Source organism: Macaca mulatta, chromosome 1 (assembly GCF_049350105.2).
Source record: "Macaca mulatta isolate MMU2019108-1 chromosome 1, T2T-MMU8v2.0, whole genome shotgun sequence".
NCBI classification, from domain to species: Eukaryota; Metazoa; Chordata; class Mammalia; order Primates; family Cercopithecidae; genus Macaca; species Macaca mulatta.
This window is the reverse complement of record NC_133406.1, coordinates 223,814,384-223,833,170: the sequence shown is the minus strand read 5'-3', so window position 1 is coordinate 223,833,170 and position 18,787 is coordinate 223,814,384. Positions and strand designations below refer to the sequence as shown.

The window sequence follows — 18,787 nt, the reverse complement described above, 5'->3', positions numbered from 1 at the left end:
AGTTTCCCTATCTGTCAAACAGGGAGGCCCATCCCTGGCTGGCCTCACTCCTGGACTGTGAAGAGGCCTAAGGGAGGCAGTGTGTGACAGTGCGTTGCCAGGAGTGAGCAGCGTGCTGGTAGGGAAGCAGCGTGTGACAGTGCGTTGCCAGGAGTGAGCAGTGTGCTGGTGAAGAGTGGCTCTTGGCCCCTGGGTGACCCTCCCCATACCCCCCAGCCCGGACCTCTCGTCTCAGCTCTGGCCTCCCACCCTGGCCAAGAACCACATGCCCAGAGGGAGCTCTGTGCACATGGGCAGAAGAGGCCTTGTGACTTGGTTGCTGGCTGCATCTGCTGGTTGTGCTGCCTCCCCCATCAGACAAGGAATCAGAGCAGAGGGTTCCTGAGGACCAGAGCTGCGTCTCATCCATCAGACCAGGACCCCTGAGGACAGCAGCAGCTTCGTCTCCACCCTCAGAAAGAGGTAGGTCTTGAAGGCAGCAGTGGGTCCTTTCCACCTGCGGGAAGAGCGTCCTGAGGCCTCCTCCATCAAAAGACTCCAGGGCAGGGCTGTGTCTTCCCCATTAGATTAGAAGGTTCTCAAAAGAGAGAGGGGGCATTGCCTATCCCTTAACTCTTATATGACGGGAGCTGTGTTTCCCCTATCAGACTAGATGATCTGTGTGTTCAAGGGCTATGCCTCCCCATCAGATTGGAAGCTTCCAAGCGCAGGGGCTGTTCCTCCCTCATTAGCGAGGAGGCTCCTGAAGGACAGGCATTTTCTCTCCATGCTGTCTGGGGTCTCACTGAGCATGACCTGAGCCTCCTCTTCAGACTGTGGGCCGCACTGTCTCCCTTCAGAGCCAGCACCTGGGAGGCCTGTGCTGGGTGTCTGGGAGAAAGGAGGATGCACATGGACTGAGGGGAAGTGGGGCAGGAAGCGTGTATTAAGGCAGAAAGGTGGCTCAGAACCAGGTGTCCACCCTGCCAGGCTGTGCTGGCACCTCGTGCTCCCAGGGCAGAGGGCCAGGGGCAGGCTGGGTGATTCACGCCTAGGTTGGAGCTGGTTGCTTCTCAAACTCAGCCCAACCCTGGCTGGACTCACTATGGGTTACTTGGGGGGATCCTTGTGAGGACATGGAGGCTGGGGGCACTGGGATGCTGTAGAGGAGAAGGCAGGGGAGGGGCCTTAGGAGATGTAGACCTCACCTGGTCTCACTGAGTCAGAACTGGACAGGCCCCTGAGCATCAGCTGCCCAAGCCCCTCCTTGGAGAGGAGGCAGAAGGTTGCACAGCCGGTCTCCAGGGTCTTAGGACAGGGACCTAGGGATCCTGACTCCTGGCCCAGTACTCCTTCCAAGCTGGTGACACAGCTTGTGTTGTTAGAGAGGCCCCTGCCATATGAGTGGGGAAGAGAGAACCCTCACTTCCACCTAATTGTTAGCACTGAGTCCAGCTAACCCAGGTGACAGGGCAGGGGTCTTTCTGGGAGCCTTCCTAACCACCCCCATCCTTTTATCTGGCATCATTCCTCCTCCTTCCCTTTTATTACTCTCCTCTAGCTTTGCAAGCCCATTCCTCTGAAAGTCTTTTGTAAAGGGTCGCTTTACATAAGACTTTTCAAAACTGACCCCCCAGTAAAGACACAAGTAGATCCATGCAACCAGAGGTTGCAGCTGCACAGGCTGGCTGTGAGCAGATAATCTCCTTGGAGTTTCCTGCTTAATATCTGTGCGCGTGTGAACTGAGTTCCACTCCACAATACAGGGCTGCTGCGAGTGGTTGGACAGGTTGTTCACTGCATACAGAGGAGGAGTCGGGGCTGACTTCCCGTCCGAGCGCCTCTTGCCAAGCTTTGTGCCTGATGTGGGGCTCATCTATCCCAAAGAAGGGGCATGCTTTTTCTTACTTTGCACAAAGATGCCTTAAGGGCCAGCGGAGGCCCCGCCATGACACGGCCAGGTTTGTCCTAACATTTTCAAATACTCTTTTTCTCTCAAATTGTTGGGTAAATTGATGCTGCTGCAGGGAGCTGGGCCATGTTTCTCAGGGGGCTTCGTGGATCTAGATCACGGCTTGAGAAGCTCAAATTGACCCCAGATCACAACCTCCTGCGTGGTGAATGAAAACGATGGGTTGGCTTTATCTGTAAATTAAAATTTGGGCTTTTAAATATCTTGTAGCAGGCCAGGCATGGTGGCTCATGCCTGTAATCACAGCACTTTGGGAGGCTGAAGTAGGTAATTAACTTGAGCTCATGAGTTCAAGACCAGCCTGGACAACATAGAGAAATCCTGTCTCTACTAAAAATACAAAAATTAGCCAGGTGTGGTGGTGCATGCCTGTAGTCCTAGCTACTTGGGAAGCTGAGGTTGGGAGGATGGCTTGAGCCTGGGAGGTGGAGGTTGCAATGAGCTGAGATCGTGCCACTGCACTCCAGCATGGGCAATAGAGCCAGACCTTGTCTCATAAATAAAATAAAATAAAAATCTTGTAGTGAATGTTGTTTCTGGAATGCTTTTGACTCTAATCCTATCAGCTGTACATGTGGTTACTTAATGAAACCTTTTCTGGTTTCTATCCTGGTTTGGGCGTGTTTTCACTATATGGAAAAAAATGTTTAATTGCTTATAGAAGTTCCCATACATAAAGTACATACATTTTAAGTATATGGCTCAATATATGTTTACATATAATTACAGCAGTGTAATCACCACTCCGATCAAGATACAGAACATTTCCAACACCCCAGAAGCCTTCTTCATGCCTGCTGCTAGTCAATGCTGCCTCCTCTAAATGTAATTACTTTTCTGACTTCCATCACCATAGGTTAGTTTTGCCTGTTCTTGAACTTCATATAAATGGAAACACGCAGTATTTAGTCTTTTGTATCTGGATTCTCTTGCACATCAATATGTCTGTGAGGTTTATTCCAGTTGTTGCATGGAACTGTAGTATGTTCTTTTTCATTGTTGTATAGTATTTCATTCAATGAAGGTACTATAATGAATGTATCCCTCTTTCTATTGATGGACATTTGGGTTATTTCCAATTTGTGGTTATTGAAAATAAAGTTGCTATGAATGTCCTTATACATATCTTTTGGTGGGAAATGATCTCATTCTTCTACGGTGTCGAGGAGTGGAATTGCTGGATAATAGGTGTGTTAGTCCGTTTTCACATTGCTATAAAGAACTACTTGAGACTGGGTAATTTATAAAGGAAAGAGGTTTAATTGACTCACAGCTCTGCATGGCTGTGGAGGCCTCAAGAAACTTGTAATCATGGTGGAAGAGGAAGTAAGCACCTTCTTCACAAGTCAGCAGGAAAGAGACAGAGAGAGTACAGGGGAAACTGCCACTTTTAAACCATCAGATCTTGTGAGAACTCCCTCACTATCATGAGAAGACTATGGGGGAAACTACCCCCATGCTCCAATCACCTCCCACCAGATTCTTCCCTTGACACATGGGGATCATGATTTGATATGAGATTTGGGCGGGGACACCTATCACAGGGAAAATATGTGTTGTGCTCCAACTCTAACAGATACTGCCAACAGTTTTCCAATGTGATCCTACCAATTTCCTTTCTCACAGGGAGTGTCTGAGAGTTCTGTTTTTTCCACATCCACATTGCCAACACTTGGTATTGTGAGACTTTTTAACTTTGGCCATCCTGGTGGTAGTGTGGTAGAGTCTCCTTTTTGTTTTCCTTTGCATTTCCCTGGTGACTAAAGAAGTCAAGCATCTTTTCCTATGTTTATTGGCCTCTTGGTTTCTTTTACTGTTTTTGTTTTGTTTTGTTTTGTTTTTTGAGATGGAGTCTCACTCTGTCGCCCAGGCTGGAGTGCAGTGGCGCAATCTTGACTCACTGCAACCTCCACCTCCTAGGTACAAGCCATTCTCCTAGCTCAGCCTCCTGAGTAGCTGGGACTATAGGTGTGCACCACCACATCTGGCTAATTTTTGTATTTTTAGTAGAGACGGGGTTTTGCCATGTTGGCCAGGCTAGTCTCGAGCTCCTGACTTCAGGTGATCCACCCACCTTGGCCTCCCAAAGTGCTGAGATTACAGATGTGAACCACCATGCCTGGCGAATTTTTTTTGCTCATTAAAAATTCAGGAGGTTTGCCTTTTTCATATTTATTTGTAGCTGTTCTTATAAATCCCGGAGGTGAGCTCTTTGTCAGATATAAGGATTGTGAGTTACCTCCTCTATTAGCAAATTTAACTTGCTTATTCATCAGCTCATTCCAAGAGCACCAATAATGAATGGGCCAGGCCCTGTGCTGGGTGCTGGGTTATCAGAAAGAGTATGATGTGGCCCTCGTTCTTGAAGACAGCTCGACCGTGGTGGAGGAGATAGGCATTTAGAATGAGCAAGAAATAAAGGTGGCTATTAAGGGGTCAACTCCCCTCACCAAAGTAACTTTCGATTTACTTACAAAAGTTTTCTTAAGATTTCTTCAGAACCCAGGTAAAGTGAAAAGCAAGGGTTTCCCTATGCTTATTTTCTGGGCTGGGTTTTTAAATCCCTTGTAGTGAGTGCTGCTTTTAGAAGATTCCTTGACTCCATCAGCTGAATGCGTGCTCATCTGCTGATCCCTCCCTTGGTTTCCACCCTGTTTTGGGGAATGTCAGGCTGGACTCACCAGGATGTGGTCAAATTCTTGGCCCTGGAATCCAGTTCCTGGTGCTCAGTGCGGGTAAGTCAGATCCAGCCAGGAGGGCAGATGCTTTGGTGGGGAGTGGGGGTGGGACCAGGCTGGTGAATGCTCTGGAAAGCTGGGTCCAGTTTAGAAATCTTCACCTCTCCTGGGAAAACTTGCCATGTCAGGCACAGCCAGACTTCCCCTCCCACTCCTCAGGCTGCCAGCCCTGATGGGGACTCAAGGGGGGCTGTGAGTGGCATGGGGACAGAGGCCAACACATTGGAGTGAAGGGGCCACACTGAGGCCACAGGGGGTGGGCATGCATGAAAGCCGGGCCCAGGACATGAAAGAAGCCCACGGCCAATCAGTGCGTGAATGATGGGGGGCACCTTGGCAGGCTCGGGGGCATCGTGTCCTAGAGTCTGAGAACAGGCACAAAACGGCAGTGCACAGGGCACTGGGCGGGGCACAAGCCCTGCATTCTAGCCTGGGCCCTGTTCCTAGCTCACCTGGTACCACCCAGCTTCCTTCTCAGTTCTCTGCTCTAGTGGTCCATGTGTCATTAAGGGCCCAACAGCTCTGACATTGTCTGTAGCTTATCTAGGAAGGAGGTACTGTGAACACCTGGGAGCAGGTAGGGGGTGGGGCTGGCCCAGAGTGACAACAGGGAAACAAGGGGTGTGCTGGACACAGAGGCCTGACACCCAGTCCCTTCTTCACCCTGCTGCTCCACTGTCACCTCCCAGGAAGGCTCCCGACCACAGCTGGACCTAGAGCCCATGGTCCTGGGGGGGGCCTCTATGTTCATCATCTGAGACACCAAAATAGATGCCCCTTTATCAACTAAGATGGACCCCAAGGTTAAGGAAATAAAAGTTACCTACAGGCAGAAGGTTCAAGGCCTGGTTGGCATGGCAACTCCCTAAATTCCTACCACTGCAAGAATAACCACACCTGGCCGGGCGTGATGGCTCATGCCTGTAATCCTAGCACTTTGTGAGACTAAGGTGGGTGGATCACTTGCAGTCAGGAGTTCGAGACAAGCCCGTCTTTACCGAAAATACAAAAATTAGCTGGGTGGTGGTGGTGCACGCCTGTCATCCCAGCTGCTCAGGAGGCTGAGGCAGGAGAATTGCTTGAACCTGGGAGGTGGAGTTTGCAGTGAGCCAAGATTGCGCCACTGCACTCCAGCGTGGGTAACAGAGTGAGTGAGACTCCATCTCAAAAATAACCACACCCTTGCTAAACTCCCAATAATAAGAGCTGTCAGGCAAATCGTCTCATCCTTCCTGACTTGGATTTACAACCCAGACCACTATAGCTCTGACCAGAGGGAGGAACTGCCTTACAAACATTTTCTTCTTCTTCTTCTTCTTCTTCTTCTTCTTCTTCTTCTTCTTCTTCTTCTTCTTCTTCTTCTTCTTCTTCTTCTTCTTCTTCTTCTTCCTCTTCCTCTTCCTCTTCCTCTTCCTCTCTTCCTCTTCTGCTTCTTTGTCGTCGTCGTCGTCTTCGTCTTCATCTTCTTCTTCTTTGTCGTCATCGTCGTCTTCATCTTCATCTTCTTCTTTCTTCGTCTTCGTTCGTCTTCTTCTTCTTCCTCTTCTTTTTCTTCTTCCTCTTCTCCTCCTCCTTTGTCTTCCTCTTCTTCTTCTTCCTTTTTTTTTTTTTTTTGGAGACAGGGTCTCACTCTGTTGCCCAAGCTGCTGTTCAGTGGCATGAACACGGCTCACTGCATCCTCGACCTTCCAGGCTCATATGATCCTTACACCTCAGCCTCCCAAGTAGCTGGGATTATAGGCATGCACCACCTTGCCTGGGTAATTTTCTTGTATTTTTTGTAGAGATGGGGTTTCGCCATGTTGCTCAGGCTGGTCTCAAACTCCAAGCAATCCACCCGCCTTGGTCTCCCAAAGTGCTGGGATTAGAGGCATGAGCCATTGCACCTAGCCTCAAACATCCTCTTCTGATACGCAACTGCAGTCCTTAAGCCATTTCAGCAGCTTATAGAGTCCGCAAACAAAATGTCTTTGTGTCCTACACCTTTTGCTGTAAAGAACCAAATTCCACCTCATTTTAGTACTAGAACCCTAGCCCAAAGTGAACGTGGGGTGTGCTTGTGTGCATACGCTCCCCTCCCTTCATAAATATAGATAGCCTTTTCCCCAAACCTGCTGAATATGTATGACTCTATTGCGTGATACGGGCTCCGAGAGGCACAAAACCCAACCTGCCCTTTTCCTCTCCCGAGAGAGAGCACCTCCGGAGCACGCCAGAGACCGTCTCTTCCTGGTGTGCAAATTCATACCACCGGTAAAGCTCCTTTCTGCTATTTAGCCATCTTGGTGGTTTTTTGGGCATCATGCTTGTCTGGGAAGAGCTGTCTTGTAATCTCTGCGTCTGCATCAGACTCTGCCAGACGCTGCCAGCCCCAGATTGGGAGTTCTGAGAGGACATGAGGCTGCATCCCACGCCAGGAGCAGCATGCCAGGTTGGGGACACGTGAGGGTGTGTGGTGCAGCCCTGAGCAGCCTCAGGCAGACTCCCTGCATTCTTGTTCCCAACCCCCTCCCTCCATGGGTCAGGAGGCTGGGGCAAGAGGCCAGGCAGATCACAGCGTCCATGCCTAGATGCTCCCTGACCCCCGGGAGCCAGAAGTGCCGTCTCCTGAAGGCTCTGGAAACCTGGGATCAGCCTACGAGGCACCAGGGCCACCTTGGAGGGTGGAAATGAGGACCCCAGGCCCCAGAGGACATGCAGGCAAGGTGAAGTTCAGGAGAGGTTGGAGCCTAAGGACCCTCAGAGGCTATCATGCTACCCCCTCCACCCAAATGATGCAGACAGGAAAACCACCGCCTAGACTGGACCACCATGGCCCAAGAGGATCTCTGACTTGTCTTGCCCCCAGCCAGGAAGGGTCCCCCTCTTCCCGGCCTGCTGTATCCCAGGACACAGGGCATATACGTGGAGGAGGAAGGGCTGCAGGGCGAGGCGGCCCACACTTTGGCTCAGGACAGGGATGGGACCAGGACACACAGGAAAATAGTCTGGGGTCCTGGTAATGGCAGGAGCATGAGCTCAGGGTCGGGCGACTTGCCTGGATGACCTGTGGGACTCTCTTCCTCTCTTAGCCACGCTTTGCTCACCTGTCCCTTCCTTGTGGGATGCAAGAGGCCACGGCGAGCGAAGGTGTGTGCCAAGAGCTGCCACTCAATGTGAGTCAGCGTGCTGGCCCTCCCTCCCTTTCTCCAGGGGGCCTAGGTCTTTGGGGGGAGCCTGAGGACACGCTTCGCTGATGTCACTGTGGGGGGTGTACAAATGGCCACCCTGCTGCTTGTCGGTTCTACACGGGTGTCCAGGCTGGAGAGCAGGGTGTGGGGAGATGGAGATGCCACTGACAGGGGCCTGGTTCCTAGAAGAGAGGGCGAGTTTGGGTGGTCCCAGAGGCGCCTTCCCAGAAAAGAGAGTGGGAGGCAGGAGGTGGGCATGGAGAATGCGGAGGGGGCGTTGACAGTTTCTAGAGTGTTGGCCACCGCCCGTCTGATAAGACCTGGAGCCTCATTACCAAAGACTTAATGAGATTCGCTTTGTTTTCTTAGGAGCCAGGCAAGGTACCAGGGGAACCGGCTTCCAGCCCCAGGCTCTGCAGCTGGCTGCTGTGTGACCCAGAGCCAGGCACCACCCCTCTCTGGGCCTCAGTCTCCTTATCCATGACCCTCTTGCCTGCACCCTAACATTCGGTGTTATTGACTGAGTTACCTGATGGCTCCCCACCTCAGTTTCTTCATCTGCACATGAGGGATAAGTACAACCATCCACCTGGGAGGTGTCAAGGGGGCGTGGCCCCAGCGCCCAGCCCACGCACAAGTTCAGTGATCATTACTTGTCTCCCCGGGCCCTGCCTGAGTGCCGGGAACAGCAGGCTTGGGAAAGGGGAGCCCCCAGGGAAGCGGAAAGTGGAGAGGGAGCACATGGGCTCTGGGGCCCCAGGGTTCCTGGGCTCTGTTCTGCCTGCCTGGGAGCTGTCTCTTGCTCTCCCTCGCAGGGTCTCTGTCTTTCTTTGTTCTGTTCCTCCCTCTGTCCTTCAGTTTGTCCCTCCCCATCTCAGTCTCTGGTTCTCTCAGTCTCTCTTTGCACCTCACTGTCTCTGCCTTTCTCTTCATCTCTCTTCCTTCGCCGGGTTCTCTCTCTCTCTCTTTTGTCCCTGTTTTGGGCTTTCTCTGTCTCTGTCTCTCTATTTTCAGTCTGCTTCTTTCTGTTTCCGTTCATTTCTCTGTATGTCTTTGTCCCCTGCACTCCCGTTCTCCTCCCATGCTGTCCTCTCCAGGGGCCCCTCTGGCTTCACTGAGCCACAGGCCCAGACTGGGGTGCGAAGAAGCAGGAACTCTCCTGTCAGATGACGCTGAGTGCCCCAGTCAGGGCAATGGGGGCCAGACTAAGAGCTCTGCTGAGCAGCAGCTGAATCCTTTTCCCAGGGAACGTGGGGGCTACTGGCCAGCTGTGGGATGGGCGGCTGAGAGCTCTCATACCACTGCAAATCTAGATGTTTTTCACTGACATCAGCTTCCTGGTCCCCTGAGCCAAAGGCCTAGCAGGTCTCTTTCCGTGTCCTTTTGGAATGTGCAGTCCTACTTACCAGAGTGACAAGGGGAATAGAGTTGAAACAGGTAATTTCCCAGCCCAGGAGCCTGTGGGGGCTGCTTAGAGAACAGCACATTCCCTGGGAGCCAGAGACATCTGGGAGGGCTTCCTGGAGGAGGTAGATCACGAGGGATCAGGATGGGGACTAATATGTACTGAGTGCCTGGTGGTGCTTTATAAATATCAGCAGATTAGGAGATAAGCACAGCCACCTCCCTGGGAGGTGTCAAGGGGCATGTATTGTAAAGGCCCAGAGTGGTGAAGCGTCTACCATGGTCACCCAGATGATGAGTGGTAGCCTTGGGTGGGGCCTGCCACTGTCCCCATGCTCTGTCCACTACTGGTGTGGCTTGCCCCACTTGTAACCATTGTTTCTTCCCCTCCACCCCCGGTGCCACTTCCTCTCTCCCTGGTTGTAGGGGAAAGAACATGGGCTGTGTGGCCTTGGGCCAATTGCTTGCCCTCTCTGGGCCTTCTTATTAGTGACAAACAGACTGGTGACTTTCTGAGAGGATCTATGCAACCTCAGGCTGCTGCACCAGGGTTACAGGGCCTTCTGGAGAGGAGGAGATGAGCAGGTAGGGCTTTGACACCTGCCTGCTTTGTCCTGAGTGTCTACTATATCATCTGCGTTAAATGCAAAGCCCCTGGGACTTGTGAGTTATCTCTAGCTTTCTCCTGTCCTGACTTTCTGGGAGTGTGTGTACCCCCATTCCCTCACCCCAGCCATCAGGGCCCTTTCTCAGATGGGCCTCTTTCCTAGCTCTGGGCTAGACCCCAACCCAGGCCCTTTCCAAGGCCGGCAGGAACTGGAAGTTCTGCACTCGTGCCCTGGGAGGCTCCAGGCTCTAAGGGGTGATGGAGTTGGGTGGCCAGTGCTCAGAGGACCTTAATGGTGTGGGGACAGCTGGAAACTGGGGGTCTCTTGAACCCTGTTGCCACCAGGCCTCTGTCCAGGAGGGCTGCTGGGGGCCAAGGGACCACACACCAGACAATGACATCTTTGGCAGGGCTGAAGCTGGGGGTGTGTGACACAATGGGAGGGGCTGGGGCTGGCAGTCCCTGCAGCCTGTAAGCACCAGCAACCCATGAAGGGACACAGGCACCCTCTGGCCTCATCCTCCTCGGAGCCAGTTGGATGTAGCAACTAAAATACAAGCTCCGAAGTTCCATGGACTGGGGTTGCTTCTCTGCTTCCATCCTAATTAGCAAGAGACCTTGGCCACATTGCTTAAACTCTGACACTAGATTTTCCCCCTCTGCAAAGCAGGGACAATAGCAGTGCTCCCCTCCCAGGTCTGTTGCAAGGATTAAGGATGATGTCTGCAAAGTGCTTAGTCAGAGCTGGCATACCATAAGTGCTCAATAAATGCTGGCTCCCATTATTAGTATCCCTTCCCTCCCTTTATCATGGTGGAATAACCAACTCCCTGCTAACAATATGTTCACATTTCCACACTCCCCATCAACCACGCTCACCTATAAAGCAGACTGCGACCAGCTCCTCTTCATCTGTTCATTACCTGGCCCATGCTAGGGGCCCAAGAAATGTCTGCTGAATAAACGAGTGATTTTGGGAAAGATGCTGGGCCCTTCTGTCGCATGAAGGTCTTGTGAGACAGTGTCTCGCCAGCAACCTGGATCGTGAGAACCACAGCAGATGGGCCGGATCTAGATGGAGAGTCTCCATTAGGCAGAGCTGCCCCTGTGAAAGAAAAAGAAGAGTTTTTCGAGAAAGCGTGGCAAGGGGCCCAAGAATTCAAGTTTCTAACTCTGGTTTTCTGTCTTTTACCTCGGTTTGCCTCTCCCTGGCTGTGTGGTTTATGGCAAGTCACTCTCTGCCTCTGTCTCCACATGTTCAAGGAGGCAGCCGGTCCAAGGGGCCTTCACCGAAGGGGCTGCCGATATGTGAGTCCTGCACTGGGGATACCCTACAGAGGTGTTGTCCCCCACCCCCTTTCCAGGTATGAGTGTCCCCCAGCTCTTAGTGAATCAGTAGAAGGTGCTGGACCTGTGCTGATTCTCACGGTGGGACCTCAACTCTAGCCCCAGGTTGGCTGACTTTTAGATGACTTTGGGTCGCTGCTCTGTCAGCTGCAAGGAAGAGCCAATATCCGGGAGGGAAACCACACGTTCCCTGGCACTATTCAAACAAAGGTTTGGTTAAAACAAAGAATTCTCAGGCCGGGCGCGGTGGCTCAAGCCTGTAATCCCAGCACTTTGGGAGGCCGAGACGGGTGGATCACAAGGTCAGGAGATCGAGACCATCCTGGCTAACACAGTGAAACCCCGTCTCTACTAAAAAATACAAAAAACGGCTGGGCGCGGTGGCTCAAGCCTGTAATCCCAGCACTTTGGGAGGCCGAGACGGGCGGATCACGAGGTCAGGAGATCGAGCCCATCCTGGCTAACACGGTGAAACCCCGTCTCTACTAAAAAGTACAAAAAACTAGCCGGGCGAGGTGGTGGGGGCCTGTAGTCCCAGCTACTCGGGAGGCTGAGGCAGGAGAATGGCGTGAACCCAGGAGGCAGAGCTTGCAGTGAGCTGAGATCCGGCCACTGCACTCCAGCCTGGGCGACAGAGCGAGACTCCGTCTCAAAAAAAAAAAATAAAAATAAAAAAAATAAAAAATACAAAAAACTAGCCGGGCGAGCTGGCGGGCGCCTGTGGTCCCAGCTACTCGGGAGGCTGAGGCAGGAGAATGGCGTGAACCCGGGAGGCGGAGCTTGCAGTGAGCTGAGATCAGGCCACTGCACTCCAGCCTGGGCGACAGAGTGAGACTCCGTCTCAAAAAAAAAAAAAAAAAAAAAAAACAAAAACAAAAAAAAAAAACAGAGGATTCTCATGGAGAAGAGTCTGAAGGACCCAAAACACATATTTCTTTCTTTTTTTTTTGAGACGGAGTCTCGCTCTGTTGCCCAGGATGGAGTGCAGTGGCACCATCTCGGCTCACTGCAAGCTCTATCTCCCCAGTTCATGCCATTCTCCTGCCTCAGCCTCCCGAGTAGCTGGGACTACAGGTACCCACCACCACACCTGGCTAATTTTTTGTATTTTTAGTAGAGACGGGGTTTCACCATGTTAGCCAGGATAGTCTCGATCTCCGGACCTCGTGATCCGCCCACCTCGGCCTCCCAAAGTGCTCACAGGCGTGAACCACCGTGCCCGGCCCAAAACTCATATTTCTATAGACATCCCATCCCAAAATAAACCCATGGATCAAGCCAGACCCGAATATAAGGATGCTGTGAACCAGATGGTTCAATATTCCACACTTTCCCCATCCATTAAACCCCACCCAAGGTGGGAAGGGATGGATTTCTCTCAGTTCTCAGGGCCTAGAAGAGCAGGGCTTTTCCCCCTCAACTGGTTGAGTTTTACTTTGTGAACACCATGATTCCTAAAACCAGTTATATTTTCTTTTTCTCCTGGGCCACCAGGGAACTCACGGTGAAATCTACCAACCGGACAGGATGTCCAGACCTGTCTTTTTCTTTCTTTCCTCATTATTTGACTTAATTTCCTCACTTGAAAAACAAAAAACAAAAAACAAAAAAACTCACCTTATTCAGGGTATACTTTATGGGCAGTCTTAATTTTTTTTTATTAGGATGTGGGATGTAAATCTATAAAAGAAGTGGAAATGCTGAGTCTTCCTGTGGAGTGGGTGCTGGAGGGGAAAAGGTGGAGTTAGGGAAGGGAAGGGGAGGGCAGGAAGGTTGGTGATGGGCAGAGATTCACGAAGACTCCCAGATCAGGGAGCAATCCCCCAGTGGGGGCAGCAGGAATGCCCAGAGGAATTTTGATCGGGACAAAGGTTGGGCACTGAGTGAAAAGAGGTCCCTCAGAGGCTGGTCTCAGGGGCCTTGAATGCCACACAAAGTGTCTATGTCTTGAGCATCAAGCATATGCCAGGCACCTTTTACATATGTTATTTCTTACTTCTAAATTATTCCAGATTTTAAGCCAGGCGCAGTGGCTCACACCTGTAATCTCAGCACTTTGGGAGGCTGAGGCAGGCGGATCACCTGAGGTCAGGAGTTCCAGACCAGCCTGGCTAACACAGCGAAACCCTGTCTCTACTAAAAATACAAAAATTACCTGGGCGTGGTGGCACATGCTTGTCATCCTAGCTACATGGAAGGCTGAGGCAGGAGGATTGCTTGAATCTGAGTGGCAGAAGTTGCAGTGAGGCGAGATTGTGCCACTGTACTCCAGCCTGGACTACAAAGTGAGACTCCATCTCAAAATAATAAATAAATAAATAAATTAAGTAATTAATTCAAATTTTACCATTTAGGAGACTGAGCCTTGGAGACGTTAAATCACTTGCCCAGAGCCCTGAAATTGGAGAAACAGCTGGGCCCAGATTGGAACCCTAGATGGTAGGGCCCCTTAGTCCTTCTCTATCTTGGGGGGATCCAGGGAAGGCTTTTCAGCAGGAGAATGATGCAATCGGATACACGTGTCGGAGGGAACATGACTGCTTGCGGCAAGGAATGCAGTAAGCCTGGGGCCAGGGAGACCAGGAGCTGCTGAGGTCTCAGCTGAGAGATGGTGGCTGGAACCAGGATGGTGATGGTGGAGGTGAGGATGGGGGCAAAGAGGAAGGGAAGGGTCAAGAGATGTTTGGGAGGTAGAGCTGACGGTTAGGCGGTGTGGGGGAGTGGGAGGGAGAGGTTGCCTGGGCTGGCTTGGGTGACTAGGGTGGAGGTGGCGCCATTTGCTGAGATGGGAAAAGTCAGCTGGGGGCAGGGAAGGGGCCGATGTGCTTGGAGGCTGCTGAGTTGGCCACCTGTGGGGATGACTCGCCTGGTCACAGCCCCCCGAGGGCAGAGGACACAAGCCTGCTCAGCTGGGGCTGTGCCATGTCCCACCCTGCCCCATGAATGGTGTCATTAACACTGCTTGCTGATGCTGGCGCACGGAGTCCGGGATGTCCCCGGACCTGAGGAGGGAATGGGTAATTCCTGCAGGTCCGCGGTGCCCAGCAGAGCCTGGTCTGGATTTTGGGTGCTGAGGGGACAGTGTGGATTGAGTTGGGTGACTCATGGTCCTCACCACTTCCTGCCATTAGAGACTCCAGCCCACCCTCTGGCCCTGTGGTAATCAGTGGGTCCCTATTTTCTCACAATGGCCAAGTCAGAACCCCCAAGGTTTCTCCCCCATTCACCAGAAGGTCCGGGATCCTGCCCTGGGTGCCAGGAGCACAGGAAGGGGTTGGGTCAACACAGGGAGCTGAGCAGACTCAGCAGATGTCCAGGACTCTGATTTCTGGAACAGCACCTGCATATAAAAAGTGCCTCATAGATGTTTGTTGAATGAATGAAGACTTTGGATCCAAATCTGGCTTCTTGTGACTTTACTGTGTCACCCTGGGTGAGTCACTGCTTCTCTCCGTGCTGTGGTTTACCCAGATGGAAGTGAAGGGACTGCATTGATAGTTTCGGGGACCCTTCCAGCTTGAAGTTGGAGGATCCTGGAGAACAAGTGAAACTGTCCCTGTGGTGCCCTGGGGGTGCTGGAAGGGGAGAATGGCCTCAGACAGGGGGTTACAAGAACTGGGCTCTGCTGATCCTCCCTACCTTCCTCCATGGAGTCCTAGGTGAGCTCAGGCACAGCAGGCAGCGTGTGTGTGTGTGTGTTAGGGAGAGGTCTCCCGGACCAGAAGAGCCCACAGCTAGTGTCAGCAACACAAGAGTAGCCCCAGAACCTACCCTGATTGGTCCCAAGGTCTGAGGCAGGCAATTTCCATGCCCCGATGGTGCCAAGGCTCCCTGGGGCCCACATTGCTTACCCTCAAGGGTATCAAATGACTTCCCCAGCCAGAGTTATTCCGTCCACCCCTCTCCTTACCCACCAACACACAATAACCAATGCTAGGGGCCCAAACTCATGGCCCAAGGGCTGGGTCTGGCCTACCGGTGGGTTTTGTTTGACCTCAGTATTCTGTTCCTGAGAAACACTGACTTAATGTTTCTCATTAACCCAGCAGGCTCTGTTCCCTCTGCAGCAGTGACCACCCGTCCCTATTGTCTCCCAGCTGGTAACGTCACACATTGATATAATCTGCCTGCCCCCCGAAGGTGTCTGAGTTTGAAAACTCTGATCTAGCGTAACAACCCATTTTGTAGATAGGGAGACTGGGGAGTTGTGGGGGGTGATCCTAGTGTTTCTGGATGAAGGAGGTCAGGCTGCTTGCTCTCGTGGTCCAATAAGGAGATGCAGACAGATTGAGAAAGAAGGGATTTTATTTCTGCAACCGGTTACAGGGAGAAGGTCGGAGTAACTCACCAGACCCACTTGAAAGTACAAGTTTTTCTCCAGTGTTGTATACATTCTAAGCTGTATGCCTACGTGTGGGAGTACACCTTACCAGCGAGTAGGTCTGTTTCATTCCATCTTTATCTAATCTTTAGGGTCTAGGGTCTGGGAAGCTTTTTCTAGAGCCTTGGAAAGTTTCTTAATTTTTTTTTGAGACAGAGCCTCACTCTGTTGCCCAGGCTGGAGTACAGTGACGTGATCTCAGCTGACTGCTACCTCTGCCCCTGGGTTCCACCAATTCTCATGTCTCAGCCTCCTGAGTAGCTGGGACTACAGGTGCACACCACCACATCTGGCTAGTTTATTTTTTTAGTAGAGATGGGGTTTTGCCATGTTGCCCAGGCTGGTCTGGAACTCCTAGCTTCAAGTGATCCATGCACCTCAGCCTCCCAAAGTGCTGGGATTCCAGGCATGAGCCACTGCGCCCAGCAGAAAGTTTCTTAATCCTAAATGGGCCCTGGTATGAGGTGTATGTGTAAGAATACTTTCATTATTTCATCAGACTTTCGGGTCTGAGAAAACCCAGGCGTGGTCTTAACGGGTTTGTTTTCACATTCCAGCCCTCATACTTGGACACCATTTTCTTCAGTTCTCTAATGTTTAACTTATGCATTCATGAGAATGAGAGGAAAGGGCTCTCTCTGTGTGTGTGAGAGACAGAGAGTGGCTGCTCTGGCTGCTAATGGAAACCCGGCTTGCCACACTAGGTTCATGGAATCTTAGTCCGTAGACACCTGTTTTCCGGGGCTCTGTATCCGTGGGGTAAACTTAGAACTTGCCTTGGTGCCTTTAGGTGTAATGTACTTTGCAGATCAATAACGTTTGCAATAGGAAAGATTATTTCAAAAAAGACCTTCAAAATCTATAGTCACCAAATAAATGTTTATGTCATTATCACTAAGGTCTCATTTCCAGATCTCTGCTCCAATATCATTTCTTCAGATTGGCCTTCTCTGATCACTTGACTTAAAACAGCACCCCATCCCCTCCTCTCTTCTATTTTATTTGTCCGAATCACTTCCCGATATCGCAGTTTCTATCCCACCAGCTTTCTACCTGCCTGCCCTCCGGGATGCCCCATGAGGGCAGGGGCTGGGTCTATTTTATTCACTGTGGTATCCCCAGGGCCAGAATAATGTCTGGCACATTTTAGGTGCTCAAAAAAAAAAAATTGTTGAAGAAGAGGGAAAATGAGGCCCTGGCCATTGCAGCCCCAGCACCAGACACTTTCCCTATAGCGGTTTCTTGGGTTGTTCCAGGGGCTTCCTGGGGTCATCTTAGAGTCCCCTAGTCATTGGGCAGCGGGCTGTACCCTGCATGGGGCCCCGTTTCAGGCCAAGTGGGGCCGGCCTCCCAGGTTTATGTCCTCCTCCAGAGGAGAAGGGGGCAGTGATGTCACAGAGGTCTGCCACCCTCGCTCCTCCCCAGTCTGACCGATCAAGGCTGAAATCCCAAGTTCAAAGCGACCACAGCATGGGTGTGCAGGTTGTGGTGTTTGTGAGCTGTAGGCAGGGCAGGGGCCCAGGCGGGTCATGGTGTCTTAAAAGAATGTTCTTTGAGCTGGAAGAATGAAAAAGGGAGGCGGGGAGGGACTAGCAGAGGGTGGGGAGAGAAGCCAAAAGGAGGAAACGCATCTTATTTTTCCTTGAAGAGAGAATAATGAGGGTGACTTCATTTTTTTTTTCCAACAGTAAAAATGTTGTTTGCTCATGAAAGTGATTCAAACAATACACACAAGCATGGGGAAGAAATGACCTGATATTCTGCCTCCCAGGGATCTAGTCAACAATCAGCCCACCAGGGTCAGATGGCCTGGTCTCAAATCCCAATGGGACCAACTTCCAACCGTTGACTTGGGAGGGTCTTCAACTTCTCTGTGCCTCAGTTTCTTTCGCTGTAAAATAGAGATGTGCCAATCCTCCTCTCCTCCTCCCTACCTATCCTCTGCTCTTCCCTCCTTGCCCCCTTTCTCTTTCTTCTATCTCAAAGAACATTCTTTTTTTTTTTTTTTTTTTTTTTTTTTCCGAGACAGAGTCTTGCTCTGTTGCCCAGGCTGGAGTGCAATGGTGCAATCTTGGCTCACTGTAACCTCCACCTCCCAGGTTCAAGCAATTCTCCTGCCTCAGCCTCCCGAGTAGCTGGAATTACAGGTGCCTGCTACCACATCCGGCTAATTTTTGTATTCTTAGTAAAGACAGGGTTTCACCATGTTGGCCAGGCTGGTCTCAAACTCTTGACTCATGATCCACCCGCCTTGGCCTCCCAAAGTGCTGGGATTACAGGCATGAGCCGCTGCGCCCGGCCCAAAGAACATTCTTTTAAGACACCATGACCTACCTGGGCCCTTGCCCTGCCCACAACTGGCCAAGGGCACATCCTGCACATCCATGTGGTCTATTTGAACTTGGGATTCCAGGCTTGATTGATACCTGCCACCCAGTATTATTGTGAGGATTAGGTAAATAAATACATAGAAAGGTCTTAAAACAGTGGCACATGGTGAGGGCCATATATGTGTTTGCATCATCGTTATTGTTGTCATCATCACCATCATCATCATCATCTTTTTAGAGAGCTCTTTATGCACCAGCCTGCCTTTCTTCCTCCCTCCCTTTTTCCTATCGTTCACCTATCCATCTCTCTGTCCCTCCATCCACCCACACATCCATCCATCCATCCATCCATCCATCCATCCATCCATCCATCCATCCACCCACCCACCCATCCGTTTAATCTTCTCTAATGGGAACACACCCACATGTTCTGCAGGAACCTGCTTTTTCCACTCCGCATTCCATTCCATATGAAATGGACATGATTATGTCAATAAATGCTATTAAACAAAATGACTGAGGTCCTGGTAAATTGGGGTTTGGGGTTTGGGTGATGGAAAACCATCCCTGAACACCTGTTTCTCTGAGTTCTGTATCCATGGGGTAAAATTAGACTTTGTCTTGGTGCCTTTAGGTGTAATGAATTTGCAGATCAATAATATTTGCAATAAGAAAGATTATTTCAAAAAGATCTTCAAAATCAAAAGTAACCAAAAAAAGGTGTATGCCATTTTAACATTTCCTGTTTCCCTAATCAGGCTGGGGTTCCTGCAGGCAGGGACTGTGTGTCCCCCACATCTTCCATCAGACTGACAACTCCTCAGGCAAGGCTGTTTCTCCTCTGTCTCTCTCTCTCTTG

General features: G+C 51.1%; 1 long non-coding RNA gene and 1 pseudogene across 1 annotated transcript; both read left to right on the top strand.

The window, feature by feature from the left end:
* Nucleotides 1–4,315: 4,315 nt before the first annotated feature.
* On the top strand, nt 4,316–10,623 carry LOC144335916 (uncharacterized). The gene is made up of 4 exons (XR_013407188.1): nt 4,316–4,462; nt 7,215–7,410; nt 9,690–9,848; nt 10,538–10,623. It is a non-coding gene; the product is annotated as an uncharacterized LOC144335916 (long non-coding RNA).
* LOC100427744 (uncharacterized) lies at nt 8,424–9,146 on the top strand (annotated as a pseudogene).
* Nucleotides 10,624–18,787: the final 8,164 nt, after the last annotated feature.